The sequence below is a fragment of the Haemaphysalis longicornis genome, unplaced genomic scaffold, assembly GCF_048455015.1.
Source record: "Haemaphysalis longicornis isolate Haplotype H1 unplaced genomic scaffold, Haemaphysalis longicornis Haplotype H1 scaffold_2, whole genome shotgun sequence".
Taxonomy (NCBI): domain Eukaryota; kingdom Metazoa; phylum Arthropoda; class Arachnida; order Ixodida; family Ixodidae; genus Haemaphysalis; species Haemaphysalis longicornis.
The window spans coordinates 233,003,661-233,021,185 of NW_027526295.1; the positions used below are offsets into that span (position 1 = coordinate 233,003,661).

General features: G+C 48.5%; 13 non-coding genes and 1 pseudogene across 13 annotated transcripts; 3 read left to right on the forward strand and 11 right to left on the reverse strand.

Moving 5' to 3' along the window:
• Positions 1-129: 129 nt before the first annotated feature.
• On the reverse strand, positions 130-201 carry Trnar-ucu (transfer RNA arginine (anticodon UCU)). Its single transcript has one exon. It is a non-coding gene; the product is annotated as a tRNA-Arg (tRNA).
• A 408-nt stretch (positions 202-609) lies between these two features.
• Trnar-ucu (transfer RNA arginine (anticodon UCU)) lies at positions 610-681 on the reverse strand. The gene has a single exon. It is a non-coding gene; the product is annotated as a tRNA-Arg (tRNA).
• Positions 682-1,089: 408 nt separating this feature from the next.
• Trnar-ucu (transfer RNA arginine (anticodon UCU)) lies at positions 1,090-1,161 on the reverse strand. Its single transcript has one exon. It is a non-coding gene; the product is annotated as a tRNA-Arg (tRNA).
• Positions 1,162-1,569: 408 nt separating this feature from the next.
• Positions 1,570-1,641, reverse strand: Trnar-ucu (transfer RNA arginine (anticodon UCU)). The gene has a single exon. It is a non-coding gene; the product is annotated as a tRNA-Arg (tRNA).
• A 408-nt stretch (positions 1,642-2,049) lies between these two features.
• On the reverse strand, positions 2,050-2,121 carry Trnar-ucu (transfer RNA arginine (anticodon UCU)). The gene has a single exon. It is a non-coding gene; the product is annotated as a tRNA-Arg (tRNA).
• A 408-nt stretch (positions 2,122-2,529) lies between these two features.
• On the reverse strand, positions 2,530-2,601 carry Trnar-ucu (transfer RNA arginine (anticodon UCU)). Its single transcript has one exon. It is a non-coding gene; the product is annotated as a tRNA-Arg (tRNA).
• A 408-nt stretch (positions 2,602-3,009) lies between these two features.
• On the reverse strand, positions 3,010-3,081 carry Trnar-ucu (transfer RNA arginine (anticodon UCU)). Its single transcript has one exon. It is a non-coding gene; the product is annotated as a tRNA-Arg (tRNA).
• A 408-nt stretch (positions 3,082-3,489) lies between these two features.
• On the reverse strand, positions 3,490-3,561 carry Trnar-ucu (transfer RNA arginine (anticodon UCU)). Its single transcript has one exon. It is a non-coding gene; the product is annotated as a tRNA-Arg (tRNA).
• A 408-nt stretch (positions 3,562-3,969) lies between these two features.
• Trnar-ucu (transfer RNA arginine (anticodon UCU)) lies at positions 3,970-4,041 on the reverse strand. The gene has a single exon. It is a non-coding gene; the product is annotated as a tRNA-Arg (tRNA).
• Positions 4,042-4,449: 408 nt separating this feature from the next.
• Trnar-ucu (transfer RNA arginine (anticodon UCU)) lies at positions 4,450-4,521 on the reverse strand. The gene has a single exon. It is a non-coding gene; the product is annotated as a tRNA-Arg (tRNA).
• A 500-nt stretch (positions 4,522-5,021) lies between these two features.
• Positions 5,022-5,093, forward strand: Trnar-ucu (transfer RNA arginine (anticodon UCU)). The gene has a single exon. It is a non-coding gene; the product is annotated as a tRNA-Arg (tRNA).
• A 408-nt stretch (positions 5,094-5,501) lies between these two features.
• On the forward strand, positions 5,502-5,573 carry Trnar-ucu (transfer RNA arginine (anticodon UCU)). Its single transcript has one exon. It is a non-coding gene; the product is annotated as a tRNA-Arg (tRNA).
• Positions 5,574-5,981: 408 nt separating this feature from the next.
• Positions 5,982-6,053, forward strand: Trnar-ucu (transfer RNA arginine (anticodon UCU)). The gene has a single exon. It is a non-coding gene; the product is annotated as a tRNA-Arg (tRNA).
• Positions 6,054-12,961: 6,908 nt separating this feature from the next.
• LOC144168557 (uncharacterized) overlaps positions 12,962-17,525 on the reverse strand; it is a 5,289-nt pseudogene continuing 725 nt past the window's right edge.

A 17,525-nucleotide genomic window follows, 5' to 3' on the forward strand; every position in this document is an offset into this window, starting at 1 on the left:
AGAAATGCCAGCAGTCTACAACGCCAAAGAAGGCATAGGGGAAGGTTAGACTATTTTTTTACCGTTAGTGACGTTACATTATTATTAACTTTTTGTTAATTACGTGAGAAAGAAAGAAAGAAAAACACGCGCCCAGAGTGGGGACCGAACCCACGCCTTTCGATTAGATCTCGAATGCCTTACCAACTCGGCTATCTGGGCGACTGTGTTCTGCTTCACTTTCTGGGGTATTTATATTTACACTGTATCTGACGCTTGAGGGTGGTAGCCAGCGCCACTTCAGACTACACGGGGAGAAGGGGACCTTCTTTTTCAACCCCCGGGGCGTGACGCGAACGTCTACAGCCTGTCATGAGCGGTCAACTGGCGGGAAACCCTCTTATGCTACCTTGGCATCAAGGCTGCCAGAACCGAGGCCCTCGCTAAGCTTTCGCGCGATAATAGGGTTTGGAAATGAGGGGCTCGTTAGGAAATACAGAAAGAAATGCCAGCAGTCTACAACGCCAAAGAAGGCATAGGGGAAGGTTAGACTATTTTTTTACCGTTAGTGACGTTACATTATTATTAACTTTTTGTTAATTACGTGAGAAAGAAAGAAAGAAAAACACGCGCCCAGAGTGGGGACCGAACCCACGCCTTTCGATTAGATCTCGAATGCCTTACCAACTCGGCTATCTGGGCGACTGTGTTCTGCTTCACTTTCTGGGGTATTTATATTTACACTGTATCTGACGCTTGAGGGTGGTAGCCAGCGCCACTTCAGACTACACGGGGAGAAGGGGACCTTCTTTTTCAACCCCCGGGGCGTGACGCGAACGTCTACAGCCTGTCATGAGCGGTCAACTGGCGGGAAACCCTCTTATGCTACCTTGGCATCAAGGCTGCCAGAACCGAGGCCCTCGCTAAGCTTTCGCGCGATAATAGGGTTTGGAAATGAGGGGCTCGTTAGGAAATACAGAAAGAAATGCCAGCAGTCTACAACGCCAAAGAAGGCATAGGGGAAGGTTAGACTATTTTTTTACCGTTAGTGACGTTACATTATTATTAACTTTTTGTTAATTACGTGAGAAAGAAAGAAAGAAAAACACGCGCCCAGAGTGGGGACCGAACCCACGCCTTTCGATTAGATCTCGAATGCCTTACCAACTCGGCTATCTGGGCGACTGTGTTCTGCTTCACTTTCTGGGGTATTTATATTTACACTGTATCTGACGCTTGAGGGTGGTAGCCAGCGCCACTTCAGACTACACGGGGAGAAGGGGACCTTCTTTTTCAACCCCCGGGGCGTGACGCGAACGTCTACAGCCTGTCATGAGCGGTCAACTGGCGGGAAACCCTCTTATGCTACCTTGGCATCAAGGCTGCCAGAACCGAGGCCCTCGCTAAGCTTTCGCGCGATAATAGGGTTTGGAAATGAGGGGCTCGTTAGGAAATACAGAAAGAAATGCCAGCAGTCTACAACGCCAAAGAAGGCATAGGGGAAGGTTAGACTATTTTTTTACCGTTAGTGACGTTACATTATTATTAACTTTTTGTTAATTACGTGAGAAAGAAAGAAAGAAAAACACGCGCCCAGAGTGGGGACCGAACCCACGCCTTTCGATTAGATCTCGAATGCCTTACCAACTCGGCTATCTGGGCGACTGTGTTCTGCTTCACTTTCTGGGGTATTTATATTTACACTGTATCTGACGCTTGAGGGTGGTAGCCAGCGCCACTTCAGACTACACGGGGAGAAGGGGACCTTCTTTTTCAACCCCCGGGGCGTGACGCGAACGTCTACAGCCTGTCATGAGCGGTCAACTGGCGGGAAACCCTCTTATGCTACCTTGGCATCAAGGCTGCCAGAACCGAGGCCCTCGCTAAGCTTTCGCGCGATAATAGGGTTTGGAAATGAGGGGCTCGTTAGGAAATACAGAAAGAAATGCCAGCAGTCTACAACGCCAAAGAAGGCATAGGGGAAGGTTAGACTATTTTTTTACCGTTAGTGACGTTACATTATTATTAACTTTTTGTTAATTACGTGAGAAAGAAAGAAAGAAAAACACGCGCCCAGAGTGGGGACCGAACCCACGCCTTTCGATTAGATCTCGAATGCCTTACCAACTCGGCTATCTGGGCGACTGTGTTCTGCTTCACTTTCTGGGGTATTTATATTTACACTGTATCTGACGCTTGAGGGTGGTAGCCAGCGCCACTTCAGACTACACGGGGAGAAGGGGACCTTCTTTTTCAACCCCCGGGGCGTGACGCGAACGTCTACAGCCTGTCATGAGCGGTCAACTGGCGGGAAACCCTCTTATGCTACCTTGGCATCAAGGCTGCCAGAACCGAGGCCCTCGCTAAGCTTTCGCGCGATAATAGGGTTTGGAAATGAGGGGCTCGTTAGGAAATACAGAAAGAAATGCCAGCAGTCTACAACGCCAAAGAAGGCATAGGGGAAGGTTAGACTATTTTTTTACCGTTAGTGACGTTACATTATTATTAACTTTTTGTTAATTACGTGAGAAAGAAAGAAAGAAAAACACGCGCCCAGAGTGGGGACCGAACCCACGCCTTTCGATTAGATCTCGAATGCCTTACCAACTCGGCTATCTGGGCGACTGTGTTCTGCTTCACTTTCTGGGGTATTTATATTTACACTGTATCTGACGCTTGAGGGTGGTAGCCAGCGCCACTTCAGACTACACGGGGAGAAGGGGACCTTCTTTTTCAACCCCCGGGGCGTGACGCGAACGTCTACAGCCTGTCATGAGCGGTCAACTGGCGGGAAACCCTCTTATGCTACCTTGGCATCAAGGCTGCCAGAACCGAGGCCCTCGCTAAGCTTTCGCGCGATAATAGGGTTTGGAAATGAGGGGCTCGTTAGGAAATACAGAAAGAAATGCCAGCAGTCTACAACGCCAAAGAAGGCATAGGGGAAGGTTAGACTATTTTTTTACCGTTAGTGACGTTACATTATTATTAACTTTTTGTTAATTACGTGAGAAAGAAAGAAAGAAAAACACGCGCCCAGAGTGGGGACCGAACCCACGCCTTTCGATTAGATCTCGAATGCCTTACCAACTCGGCTATCTGGGCGACTGTGTTCTGCTTCACTTTCTGGGGTATTTATATTTACACTGTATCTGACGCTTGAGGGTGGTAGCCAGCGCCACTTCAGACTACACGGGGAGAAGGGGACCTTCTTTTTCAACCCCCGGGGCGTGACGCGAACGTCTACAGCCTGTCATGAGCGGTCAACTGGCGGGAAACCCTCTTATGCTACCTTGGCATCAAGGCTGCCAGAACCGAGGCCCTCGCTAAGCTTTCGCGCGATAATAGGGTTTGGAAATGAGGGGCTCGTTAGGAAATACAGAAAGAAATGCCAGCAGTCTACAACGCCAAAGAAGGCATAGGGGAAGGTTAGACTATTTTTTTACCGTTAGTGACGTTACATTATTATTAACTTTTTGTTAATTACGTGAGAAAGAAAGAAAGAAAAACACGCGCCCAGAGTGGGGACCGAACCCACGCCTTTCGATTAGATCTCGAATGCCTTACCAACTCGGCTATCTGGGCGACTGTGTTCTGCTTCACTTTCTGGGGTATTTATATTTACACTGTATCTGACGCTTGAGGGTGGTAGCCAGCGCCACTTCAGACTACACGGGGAGAAGGGGACCTTCTTTTTCAACCCCCGGGGCGTGACGCGAACGTCTACAGCCTGTCATGAGCGGTCAACTGGCGGGAAACCCTCTTATGCTACCTTGGCATCAAGGCTGCCAGAACCGAGGCCCTCGCTAAGCTTTCGCGCGATAATAGGGTTTGGAAATGAGGGGCTCGTTAGGAAATACAGAAAGAAATGCCAGCAGTCTACAACGCCAAAGAAGGCATAGGGGAAGGTTAGACTATTTTTTTACCGTTAGTGACGTTACATTATTATTAACTTTTTGTTAATTACGTGAGAAAGAAAGAAAGAAAAACACGCGCCCAGAGTGGGGACCGAACCCACGCCTTTCGATTAGATCTCGAATGCCTTACCAACTCGGCTATCTGGGCGACTGTGTTCTGCTTCACTTTCTGGGGTATTTATATTTACACTGTATCTGACGCTTGAGGGTGGTAGCCAGCGCCACTTCAGACTACACGGGGAGAAGGGGACCTTCTTTTTCAACCCCCGGGGCGTGACGCGAACGTCTACAGCCTGTCATGAGCGGTCAACTGGCGGGAAACCCTCTTATGCTACCTTGGCATCAAGGCTGCCAGAACCGAGGCCCTCGCTAAGCTTTCGCGCGATAATAGGGTTTGGAAATGAGGGGCTCGTTAGGAAATACAGAAAGAAATGCCAGCAGTCTACAACGCCAAAGAAGGCATAGGGGAAGGTTAGACTATTTTTTTACCGTTAGTGACGTTACATTATTATTAACTTTTTGTTAATTACGTGAGAAAGAAAGAAAGAAAAACACGCGCCCAGAGTGGGGACCGAACCCACGCCTTTCGATTAGATCTCGAATGCCTTACCAACTCGGCTATCTGGGCGACTGTGTTCTGCTTCACTTTCTGGGGTATTTATATTTACACTGTATCTGACGCTTGAGGGTGGTAGCCAGCGCCACTTCAGACTACACGGGGAGAAGGGGACCTTCTTTTTCAACCCCCGGGGCGTGACGCGAACGTCTACAGCCTGTCATGAGCGGTCAACTGGCGGGAAACCCTCTTATGCTACCTTGGCATCAAGGCTGCCAGAACCGAGGCCCTCGCTAAGCTTTCGCGCGATAATAGGGTTTGGAAATGAGGGGCTCGTTAGGAAATACAGAAAGAAATGCCAGCAGTCTACAACGCCAAAGAAGGCATAGGGGAAGGTTAGACTATTTTTTTACCGTTAGTGACGTTACATTATTATTAACTTTTTGTTAATTACGTGAGAAAGAAAGAAAGAAAAACACGCGCCCAGAGTCTGAAGTGGCGCTGGCTACCACCCTCAAGCGTCAGATACAGTGTAAATATAAATACCCCAGAAAGTGAAGCAGAACACAGTCGCCCAGATAGCCGAGTTGGTAAGGCATTCGAGATCTAATCGAAAGGCGTGGGTTCGGTCCCCACTCTGGGCGCGTGTTTTTCTTTCTTTCTTTCTCACGTAATTAACAAAAAGTTAATAATAATGTAACGTCACTAACGGTAAAAAAATAGTCTAACCTTCCCCTATGCCTTCTTTGGCGTTGTAGACTGCTGGCATTTCTTTCTGTATTTCCTAACGAGCCCCTCATTTCCAAACCCTATTATCGCGCGAAAGCTTAGCGAGGGCCTCGGTTCTGGCAGCCTTGATGCCAAGGTAGCATAAGAGGGTTTCCCGCCAGTTGACCGCTCATGACAGGCTGTAGACGTTCGCGTCACGCCCCGGGGGTTGAAAAAGAAGGTCCCCTTCTCCCCGTGTAGTCTGAAGTGGCGCTGGCTACCACCCTCAAGCGTCAGATACAGTGTAAATATAAATACCCCAGAAAGTGAAGCAGAACACAGTCGCCCAGATAGCCGAGTTGGTAAGGCATTCGAGATCTAATCGAAAGGCGTGGGTTCGGTCCCCACTCTGGGCGCGTGTTTTTCTTTCTTTCTTTCTCACGTAATTAACAAAAAGTTAATAATAATGTAACGTCACTAACGGTAAAAAAATAGTCTAACCTTCCCCTATGCCTTCTTTGGCGTTGTAGACTGCTGGCATTTCTTTCTGTATTTCCTAACGAGCCCCTCATTTCCAAACCCTATTATCGCGCGAAAGCTTAGCGAGGGCCTCGGTTCTGGCAGCCTTGATGCCAAGGTAGCATAAGAGGGTTTCCCGCCAGTTGACCGCTCATGACAGGCTGTAGACGTTCGCGTCACGCCCCGGGGGTTGAAAAAGAAGGTCCCCTTCTCCCCGTGTAGTCTGAAGTGGCGCTGGCTACCACCCTCAAGCGTCAGATACAGTGTAAATATAAATACCCCAGAAAGTGAAGCAGAACACAGTCGCCCAGATAGCCGAGTTGGTAAGGCATTCGAGATCTAATCGAAAGGCGTGGGTTCGGTCCCCACTCTGGGCGCGTGTTTTTCTTTCTTTCTTTCTCACGTAATTAACAAAAAGTTAATAATAATGTAACGTCACTAACGGTAAAAAAATAGTCTAACCTTCCCCTATGCCTTCTTTGGCGTTGTAGACTGCTGGCATTTCTTTCTGTATTTCCTAACGAGCCCCTCATTTCCAAACCCTATATATATATATATATATATATTTCTGTGTTATTTTCAACGAGCCCCTCATTTACTATTCTGATTCGCTATATATATATATATATATATATATATATATATATATATATATATATATATATATATATATATATATATATATATATATATATATATATATATATGTATATGCAAAAGCGCGAAACGGCGGCCTTTTTTCGCGGTTGTCTCTTTTCTTCTCGCCTCCTTTTCTTTGAATTGAGAACTGGGCCAACCTACACTCCATAATTAATCATCGTAGCAAACCCACGCTGCCTTTACTGCAGCTAAGAGGCACGAAGAAGCTGCGGTATACGGCCGCAGGTATCGCAGGCGGAAGGAGCGATATCGTAAATCATCCGCGTGGAATCTGTAAGCACCCTCGGGTGTTTCGAGGAGAGAGCTGCAAAGTGCCGTCAAGTGCTCAGTTTAGTCGCTATCACATTATTATGCGCATATTGATCGCTCCCGCGCCCGCAGCTCGCTCGAAGACTCTAGGGGATTATCTTGACTCCTCCTCTTCCATGGTTTTCTTCTCTCTTTTTTTGCGTCATATAACTTAAGGTAAAAAGTAAGAAATCACAGGAAGAAAAGCAGGGATGCTGTAAGCTATAGAAGGCGTAATAATGTTTTGGCTCCAATACCGTAGGTATGTTCTTTTTTTCTTTTTTGCCGTAAACTTGTTTGTTGTGAAAGTGGAATTCCGTTATTTTGTGGGATTCCGGAAGCGGAATTCCGTTTCCGGAAGTGGAATTCCGTTTCCGTTTTGTGGAACACCCGAAGTGAAATTCCGTAGAATTCTGTTAAAGTCGGTGCGTGTTTGTTGTGGAAGTGAAATGGCGTTATTTTGTGGTGACCGTCCCTGCTCTTCGCTTGGTTAGGAGTGTTCGTGATTCGGCGTTTGGCCATCAAACTTCGGACTCCTAGCTTAAAAACTAACCGATTGTTTGTAGTCCTACTGCAACACGTTAGGGCAGTGAAAACGTCTCATTATTTAGTGGGAATTTTTTCATTACCACAGGTCTTTCGGTGCATTAGTTTTCAACTGTTCGTGCCGTGCTGAAAGAGGGTACATCTGTACACTTTGGCCGGCAGACTTCCTTTAGGCGTCGCTGTTCGGTGCGCCGAGCCTGCTAAGCGAAAGTTCCCCGCTTGGCGCAGTGCGTATACCAAGCCGACCCCCTGGACGGCTGTGTGAAAATTTTCACGCTCGGAAGCTACAGATGGTTAATGAGGCGCGCCGTAGTGGAGGACTACGGATTAATTTAGGCCGCTGCGGATCACTGACGCGCATCGAAGCTCCGACACAGCGGCATTCTCGTGTCTTTTCTTTTTGCCTCTATGAGAAAGGTGACTTACGAGCCGGAATCGAATCCAAGTTGCTCACCTGCACAACACCTCAAATCTCTGAGCCACCACGCAAGCAGGAAAGAAAAAAGACATCAGATGCATAATGGAAAAATTTTACAGCTAGTTCGTTTACCTCGGAAATGCCAGATTGCTCTTTGAAAAGGAAAGTAAGAGTACGGGAGGGGGGGGGGGGGTGCCAACAATTTCGCGTTTCATCGACACGGGTTTTGCACACTAAGGAACCTCGTCGATTGATTTAATCACAATTTATATTAACTGCAGTGCTACTTTCACTGTCGACCAAAAAATGGCTGCCGATTACGATACTCCATAATGCGAAATTTGTGCGCAGCGCGAACTGCAGCCTTGTCAGTGACGGCGCATAGCTTCCGCGCCTCGGAAAGTGATCGCGTGACCAGCGAACGCGCGGCGGCGCGCGCTACTCTGTCGTTATCTCGCACCCCGTCGCCGCTGCCGAGCATGTTGCAAATCGTGTTTGAACCTCCCGCGCAAATGTCACGTGGTTCGAATGAGCCACGCAACGTGGACGACGAATGACCGATGCATGGGCAGCACGCAGCGCGTGCTGGGCTTCTGTGGCGCGACCTCGGCACACTGCCGTCCCCCTCACACTTTCACCATACTTTCATCCTTCGCTTTCCTGGTGGCTCATATTCGGCGGCGTTTTCGTTCTCTCGGTTATCTCGTAGCGCGTCGCCGCCGGATAGCGTTTCTCGCCGCTTCGCCATACCGCCCTCCCCCTTACACTTTCGCCACACTTTTCGCCTCCATTTTTCTTCTGTGTTCGGTGCCCCCTTCATTTGCTCGGTTACAAGGCCGGTGACACCATCAAACCACAGTGGCGGGCACTTAAGTGCTGCGCGCTAAAACTTTTCCTTTAATTAGTAAGGATGCTTTGGCGCCGGACCCCAAAACCTGTCCGCCCGAAACTCATGACACGGCACTGTCCATACGTCTATACGTGTCATGTAGGGTATGGAAACTTTTGTGTATAAAATGCCCTTTCCTAAAAGGCCCTGCGAGACGAACTGCAGAAAAGGGTGCTGGCACGCACTACCTTACAATTACCCATTTGGAAGTTTGCACTTTTTTTGTAACGTGACATCGCGGCAAGGCGTTCATACAATGGCTTGACAACAACAAACATGGTGTAAGCGCGAAACTGTCGCGAGCGCGCATGAATACTACAAAATAGTTATTTGCATTTTAAGCGACACCACTCAACGATCCGCTGTCACATTATTAATACAAATGCAGCTACCGAAGGGTGAGATGTATCACTTGTATTTCCCACCCGTAAGCAATCAACTTGCCTACACAAATAAAAATCACGCGCGAAATTTGAAAAATTTGGTTGTATATACATCGCGCCTGCGAGCTGCAGGAAGCCAATTGAGGCATGGAAGGGCTCCCGATTAGAAGGGAGCGCCTAAGGTTGTGCAACAAGCACTACACATCGTGTCCATCGTGCTTAGCGCGCCAAGCTGCGCCAATTGAAGCCGTTGTTAGGAGGTTGCAGACGGTAGAAAAATAATGGCAATAAGACTTTCCGCCAAAGCACAACCTTGTTACCTCTTTTTCTCATGCAGGGTACAGGAGAAATCTTCTGGCAAACACAGCTTTTCTTGCAGCCGATTGTTAGTATATAGTCACTTTTGATACCGACATCTATAACAATTCATTGCACTCAGAACTATAGGATTATATGCCTAAAATATGTACAGCGACACGTACGACTGGCTCGTACACCACGCACTCCACCTCTTAACTCGTATGGATTAAAGCTTTTGCTGAATATTTTGCTAAGCGGCAGTTGTTGTACTCTGATGTATTCATAATTTGAAAATACTAACAAGGGCGATTCGATTTACCAGATGCAGAAACTCGGTGCCAGGTGGCGATGAGTGTACAGTTCATGTAGTTCCCTCCACCAAACAGGCATTGAACACAAAGCAGTCCATATATGGTTCACTAAAATTGGTGCGCAACATGTCTCGGTTTGTTGTACGTATAATGCAAGAAACAAGACGTGAATGTTTAATTCTGGTGCGCCTAGTAAAATTACACGCCGAATAAAATGGCGACGTACACGAGCCTCTAAAAGCGACCATGCAGCTGCAGAGCGTGACAACTACATTAATGAAAGCGGCTATTAGCAGATGTAGAAGATTCTGGCCTATTCGAGCCACATGTACTCAACCATTTGCTGTCCCTTTCATTGCGGCCGCCTTTGTTATCTCATTGAAACGAAACGGAAGAAGTAAAAAAGAAAATGTAGCAACAATAAAGCTCCGGCAGCAGGTGCAACATTCTCTCCGACCGTATGGGTGCCCGGTGAAGTGCTTAGCGAAGTTTTATTTCATTCAAAATTGCTAAAGCGAATCTTAATTCTTCAGAATTGACAGAAGACAGTCGTGGTCTCCCTCCCTCTCTCTCTTACTCTTTCTCTCTCTCTCTCCCTCATCCTGGTGGTCCGGGATTAGGACCTGACGTTGTACTCCTACTCAATATTGACCTAGCTGTGTTCAGACCTTCTATTCTTTGTTCAGTTTACATAGGTTGCGGCGCGCCTTGGGCGGCGTAGCTACAGACTTTATCAGCTCAGTTTACCCCAATGCTCCGAGATAAAAAAGGGAGAATACACAGGGCAAAGCAAGCTCTTCGTTTTGTTTGCTAGCATTTTGTCGCTGCTTGAATTCTCACCGATCCGCTTACGCTGTATGAACTGGCGTCTTTCGTCGCTACATTACTGATACTTTCACTCAAAACTGAACTCGAGCCGCGAACCAGGCAATGGTACAAACACAAATTCAATTTTCTTCTCTCTTGTTTGCTTTTTTTTTTTTTTTCAGCTGACTGCAGCGCGCTGCGTGTCCTTTCGACTCGATTTACGCGGCACACTTTCGCAAGCGGCCTTGGCACGGAACGGCGAACCCTTTCAAGATCACGCGAAGCCCCGGCGAAAATTATCGGTCGTTGCCGAGCGAGGGAAGTATACATACCTCCATCCCTTTCTTCCACGCTTCCTCCGAGCGAGGCGCAGAACGGGAAAAACGAAAGGAGAGAAGGAGAAGCCAGAGCCATTGGGCAAATAAGGTTCCGGACCGCTGTTTGCGGGATATATGAGACGTGTACGGAATGGAACGGCAAGAAATAAAAGCAAAAGTTAGGAGGGGGGGGGGGGGGGGGGGGGGGGGGGGCAATGTGCAAACAAGGTTTCCGCGCCACTTGTTCGCGGGATATACATTGTGCAGGCCTATGCGGTCGATTTCAGCCGGCGGTGGTCTTCGCCAGACACCGGCACCGGCATCCCACGGTGTCTCTCTTTGGCTCGGGGGACCGGCGCGAGAAACGCTACCGCGCAAATATGCAGATGCGCGGTATTTGCGATTGTAATGCGGCCTTGCCCGATAGCTGCGGGATATTTTCTGCGCTCCGGTGCGCGTTGGGACCTCTTCGATGGCCAGTTAGTTTGCCGCCGTTTCGTTTACCGAGAAACAGCCAGAAAAAAAAAAATGCACCGCCGAGCAATTTTGCGGTCACTGAAGCCTGCGGCCTCATGCTTGCCTCAGCCATCTTTGCTTGAGAGGGCGAATCTTTCTGAGTGACCCCCCACCCCCCTTACCTTTCCCTTCCCTATGCAGGTTTTTGTGGACGAAGGGACCCTTGAGTAGCTTAAGTAGCCTGGAAATTCACTTTCGTTGCATACCCTTAAGCCGTAAATTTTTGCGGCCGATAGCGCAAAATAAGAGGAAGCAAAAAGCGATTGCTAGAAGCTCTTTGCACACGTCCTGCCTTTTTCCTTACTTTTTTTTATGCTTCACAGTGTTAGTTGCAGATGTGGGCAATTTCCCATTAGCCCAGCTGACAATCGTTAATGTATAGTACGCTGCGCCTTTCTTGCGTGTGAAGAGTGACACGAGAGCATAATAAGCGACAAGAGAAGGTTACACATCAGATTTCGCACCTTCACGACGGACCCATTAGTATGTCACATGGAGCTGCATCGGGCTCTTAGTTCTGCGCTACATTTATAGCTAAAGAGCGTGACTGAATTGTCATCTCTCAGCTTCTTTCGTATACGGCAGTAGACTGCATCGAAACGCAGAAGTGAAAAGTGAAACAAGAAAGAAATAAGTGAATTAACTAAAGCGCGTGTCGCGGTAAATCACGAATGTAGCAAATGAACCGTGATCTCACACAGTGCGCACACATGAGGCAAAAATGTCGAAACGAGTGATCGATGGTATGTCCTGCACACAAACATGAGAGCAAAATTGCGAACAACTACAGAATCGTCTGGTTGGGTGAAAACTGAAACGAAAACGAATAAAATACTCAAAAACTCTAAAATGTTCCGAAGCCTCCTCAGCTGCTTCTTCTTGAGCTTTTTTTACTTGCCTTTTGCTGGTATCGCGCCGGAGGCCATTGGCGCAAATAGGGGGGGGGGGGGGGGGGGGGGGGGAGGGCGCCTAACGATCTCAGTGGCACGTATACAAGCGAGTACAGGAAAGCAGAACAGATCGTTAGGAGCCCTTCCCCCATTTACTCCCACAGCCTCCGGCGCGATCGCTGCAGAAGGCAAGTAAAAAAAAAAAGATCATCTTGTACCTACATAAATGCTGCTCTTGGCCATACACGATTGTCACCCCTGATGATCAATTCGAGTAGGCTTCGAAACGTCGGGAACGCTTCGAATAAAGTCTTTGGTTCGAGTATTTTATTCGTCTCCCCTTCCTCCCTTTCCCCGCACAAGGCATTCGACCTCTCCCTTCTAAAGCAATCATTCATTCCTTCATTCGTTTTCATCAAAACATAAACAGTCTTGAGCAGCGCAGTTTGGCCACCGCACCGATACGCAGATGATTCTGCAATGCACCCTTGTGTAGGTACAAGAGAAGAACGATCTCGGACCGTAGTAAGGAACGAATTAAGCGCTGTACTGTGGATACACAAGACTCCCTACCAATACATACGTCCCAAAAACAGCTTGTTTTTTAGGCAGCACATTCTGCAGGTCCAAGTACAGCCATCATGGCTTTCCTATCCTCGGCGTTACGTTGTGACACTGCGGTTATCTCCTTGCAGACTATCGAGTTGTTCGGATCGAGAGCTGTTGCACTTTTGCGTTAGGTGTCCAGGTGGGGAGAGTTGCTACTTTAAAGAAAGCATAAGGACAGCGCAGGACAGGATGAGTAACAGGTAAAAAAGGAGGCCCAATATTGACGATATCGTGCTTATATATTTGCAGGTTGCAGGTTGTAATCGTCGCTCGATCCGGGACGCACAAGATTCGTTTTTAGGCGCATGATCCAGAAGGCTCAAGTGCGCTCGCACGGCAACATGTATCATCATCATCAGCCTGCTTGTATACATAGATATACCACCACAAACGCACATACATATACACATAAAAATAAGACTATGCTGGCTACGTTTTTTTACATCTGTATACAGTGCCGCGATAAAGTGAACGATTGTTGTGCCGCTTATTAACAGAAGCGCCGACCTTGCAAACCCATGTACAGTCATCAGCAAAAGTTTATGAACCTTGATATTATGAATTCCGGGGAGTTTCCTCTTTACCATGGTAGCCCAGCAACCATTCGCTATGATACGCGCGCACCATCCTGAATGCTCTGGGAGGCAGAACAACTTACCTCAAACTGCCACGTGGTTCGCAAACGTTTTGCTCGTGGCTGTACGTTAGCTATATTAAAAATGCATGACCAGTGACATCAAGCTAACAGAGGCAGTGCGCTGTGTCCGCATCGAGGATACGGATGCCCTGATCTGTTCTTGTTGCTGAGATTAGAGCACCGACGAATGTGGCAATTCTGCAAGTGAACTATAGGCTTTTTTTCTGTGGTTACGTGTGCACTTCGTAAATTCCACAGACGCACACATAAAAGCAACTTACCGCAGCACGCACAAATTGAACTGTCCTATCAATGTGAACGGCCGTCGGCACCAGGGCCGTAACCAGAGGGAGGGTTTGGGGGGTTTGAACCCCCCCCCCCCCCCCCAATTTTTTTTCCAGGCAGTGCGAAAGCGAAACTTAGTGTTCCTTTTGGTAAAACTCCTCCCTCACGATAACCCATAGCCCCCTCCGAAAAAAAATTCTGGCTACGGCCCTGGTCGGCACACTGCTCACGCCACAGAGCATGTTCTTGTTTTGTTTCTTAGGTTCTCTCGCTTTGCATGTGTCGCCTATTTCCAGTTTAAAACTAGGCTGACATTGGAATCGCCTCGATGACTCTCACCGAGATCCACCTTCCCCGCTCGTGTGCGAGAAAAACGCGCGGAGCGACTGGCAGGCCGACTGTTCGCGCACTCACGAGCCACCCGTTGCCTGAGCTGATGCTGCTGCTGCAGCGGCCACTCATAAGTCCAGCCGTTGCGTGTCCCCATGAGGCGCCTGGTCCCTCCGTTGGCGTATCTTCTGGAAGGTGTAGAAGGCGGCCAGGGCCACCACAGCGGTCAGCACCGCGAACAGCACGTACATCTGGCGCGCGTACGCCCTGAACCTGTCGTCTTCCTCGTGGCCGTCAAGCGTTCGACGACTGACTGAACCGAGGAGGACGAGTGCGGCCTCTCGGCGAAGTCGCTGGACCGACAGCGAACGGGCGCGTACGGCCACGGGGCTCCGGCGGGCTCGGGTCCGCCTGGAACATGACCGACTGCGACCGCACCCGCCGGAACGGCACGGCCTGGCCGGGCGATACCTGCGGATGCACATGCGTGCGCTTTACGCGAATGAACGGTACATGCAAACGACAAGGTTACGAACGGCAAGGCAACCCCGAACCGGGCTTCGTCGCCTCCGTCATGAGAGGTAGCGTGGGGGTCGAGCGGCCAGCAAAAGTTGCTGCCTTGGTGACGACGACAAGAAGCCGAAGGTAAACCTAGACGCGTCTCCGGCTCCGAAAACCGCTTTGGCTGCCGGAAGAACCTCGCATCGGCCCCTGACGCGCGCATCCAATCTGCTAGTTATTTTGCCGCGTCACGTCGAAAACCGAATTACTCGGACGCATATTTGTCTGCCGCTCTAGACCCTGGATTTCTAAACATAGTATTGGTGCTTAGGCACACACAGCACAAAATTAAACGCTGGACGATTTGCGTCGGAAGTTTGGAAAAAGTGTTGAAATACCGGCCCACCACGCCACTATCAAACATCCTTAAAGTCCTGGAGCACGCACATGCACATGTGCATGTGCGTGCTCCACGGCGAAAAATAGAAACAAAATGGAAATGCTTGAACGGACTTTGACAGATAATAAGGAGCCAATAACAAGCTGAGAGCATGCATGCAGGGCACAGCTGCTTGGATCGAGCGAACACCGGGTCATGCGCGCAGGGGAGCTGACCCTGGCGGTACAGGTTACATGCAAGAAACAGCTGCACATTGGACGCGAAAAGTCATTGCGCATGCTGTTTTGCAATGCCTGCAAGCACAGAATTCACAGCTGATTTTGCTCTGCAGCCATCGCGACGATCTGGCCGCGCGGGCTTATGCTTCGTTGGCGTCGAGCAGCACAACTGCAGGTCTACTTAGCTGGACTGAAAAATCAATCAATCAAAGAAGTTTATTTTTTGTCATATATACAACGAAAAGAAGGTGGTCGGAGTAAAAAGCCACACTTTCGCAGCTTGACGAAGCTCCATCCACCCGTACGGCCTTAGCCAGTTCCGCCCATCTGCGATATTTCGGAGCTTGCACGCATAGCTTCGCCAAACGACAAGATTCGGAGACGTTGAAAACGTGTGTAGTTCAAGGCTGTGTTTTTTTTTTTTACTTAAACAATGCCCGCACCTTGGAAAAAAGAAAAAAAAAGCCCTCGTCACCATATATAAAATTGAACTGGCTTCCTAGCGCTAAGTGAACTGGTGTTATGAGCGTATGTGGCATGTTCTATTCATTACCAGTGTTGCAGAATACTGAGAATGGGATTGGTCTGCGCTAGTGTTAACCCAGTCATGAAGAGCTCAGCAGTGTCTGTATACTGTGGCTAGTTGGTGTCATCCTTGGGTCCATGCCATCAGTGGCGTAGCCAGAAAACGTTTTCGTGTGGTGTTATATGCCGCTAGTAAAAAAACTAAAAAAAGAAAGTTTGCATCCAAACAATGCCTTATTTTTGTTTTCTTATCTTGTTTTCGTTTTTACATTTATATTCATAGAGGAAGTGTGCAAAATGCATGGGCGGAAAAAAAAAATGGTCGCCATCCCGCCCTGCGAGAGTAGATGCCCCAGCGAAGCCATTGTAAACCACTACAAATGGTGATGGAGGAGGGTATGAAATGTCGCTTGCGTTCGGCTAGTGTCACTAGATAAGGGTATAGAGTACCGGCACTCTTTCTTCCTATTGTTTCGTGCCGCCGCCATGATCATTACGTGACATTTATTTACACTGCGACGGTCCAAGGGAGCCGCCATTTCGTTTTTGATGCGTCTTAGTCGGTCAGCTCTGGTAGGCTTAGCACCTCCTCCCTGCCCTGCGGCTGCGCGCGTCTGGAGTCGCTCCAAATGCGAACCAAAGATAACGCGCGTAACAGCTTTTCAGCAGCCGGAGTGCGTCCACAGATATCGTTTTGTTGCACCTTCGGTAGTGTTAACAAGTGACCCGGTCGAAGTTAACGGTGACGCTGTAGATGCGGCAATCTCGCAACACTGATAAACGCCAAAATGGCCGCCGTTGCTGACTTGTGTGCCTCAATGGCGGTACTCTAATACTTTATCTATACACCACGCTCGGCTTCTCTGGCGGCAAGTGCTGGGTCCTGCCTAGCCTGACGCATGCGCCTCGCCGTCTTGGGCAAGAACTGCTCTATTCAGTGACACTAGTCCTGCCCTTCAAAGATAATATGCAAACACAATCTTTGCCACGAACACATGGTAGAGGGGTTCCCATTGTTCACAGGTGCCTTCTCATCCATAATGCGATTTCGATGCTTGTTTTGTGGTTTCCTTAAAGGGACCCTGCAACGCTTTCGATAAGCGCTTTCAATCTTGAGGCCGAGACCGTGCACTGCGCCCTTAGTTTTTGTACGTTAATTAGGCACAACAAACTAAATAAAACTGACAGAAAATAACAATAGTTTGGGCTAGGAGGTAAGCTGAACGAGACCTTGAGCTGCAAACAGACGGCTAAAACATGTTTGCTAGCGCCGCACTTCGTCTTCCTCTTCAGTTTTTAATTGCCTCGGTATTTCATGTTTGTTAATGCATTTATTATTCCGAACCACGTGCTCAGGCGACGGTTTACCTACGGCTGAAGTATTCCAGCGGACAGCCCACGACCACAGCTTTCAGTTCCCATTTGCAGCGACAGTATTCCTAATAGAAGCGAGGCGCGCGATCTGCTACGGAAAGGATACTTCGAAAATCTCGAGGATCTCCCATGGGGGCTAGATTAGCCTTGTAGTCTATAGATAGTCTATAGAAAGTCTATATATTAACCTATAGACTTTGAGCTGGAAATTTTAAATTGTAGAGAACCGATAACGACTGCGGCAGTGCGTACCTCAAACCGCGTGCGTGTTCACAGGAATCCTGCGGCATCGATAGACCGCAGAAAAATGATCAGAAATCGGACTAAGGCTGTGAGACCCAAGGAGGAATAAGATGTACGAATTAATGAATGAATTTGTTAATTTCATGCTCAGCATGTTTCCACCTATTCTGGCGCTGTTGCAGCAGAACCTTTCAACTCTAGTGTGACCATCATTTTTGCTCAATTTCAGTGGATTCCGAAATTTCGAAGGGCTTCCCACTCACCCCCTTTAAAGAAGTTTGTCATGTGAGGGGAACTGTGGAGTCACCAACCCCAAGGGACGGTCTCTGGTCCGTCATACTCTATCACGGATGGGAACATTAAAGGGACGGCGAAAAAAGATCTCACTTACGAATAATACTC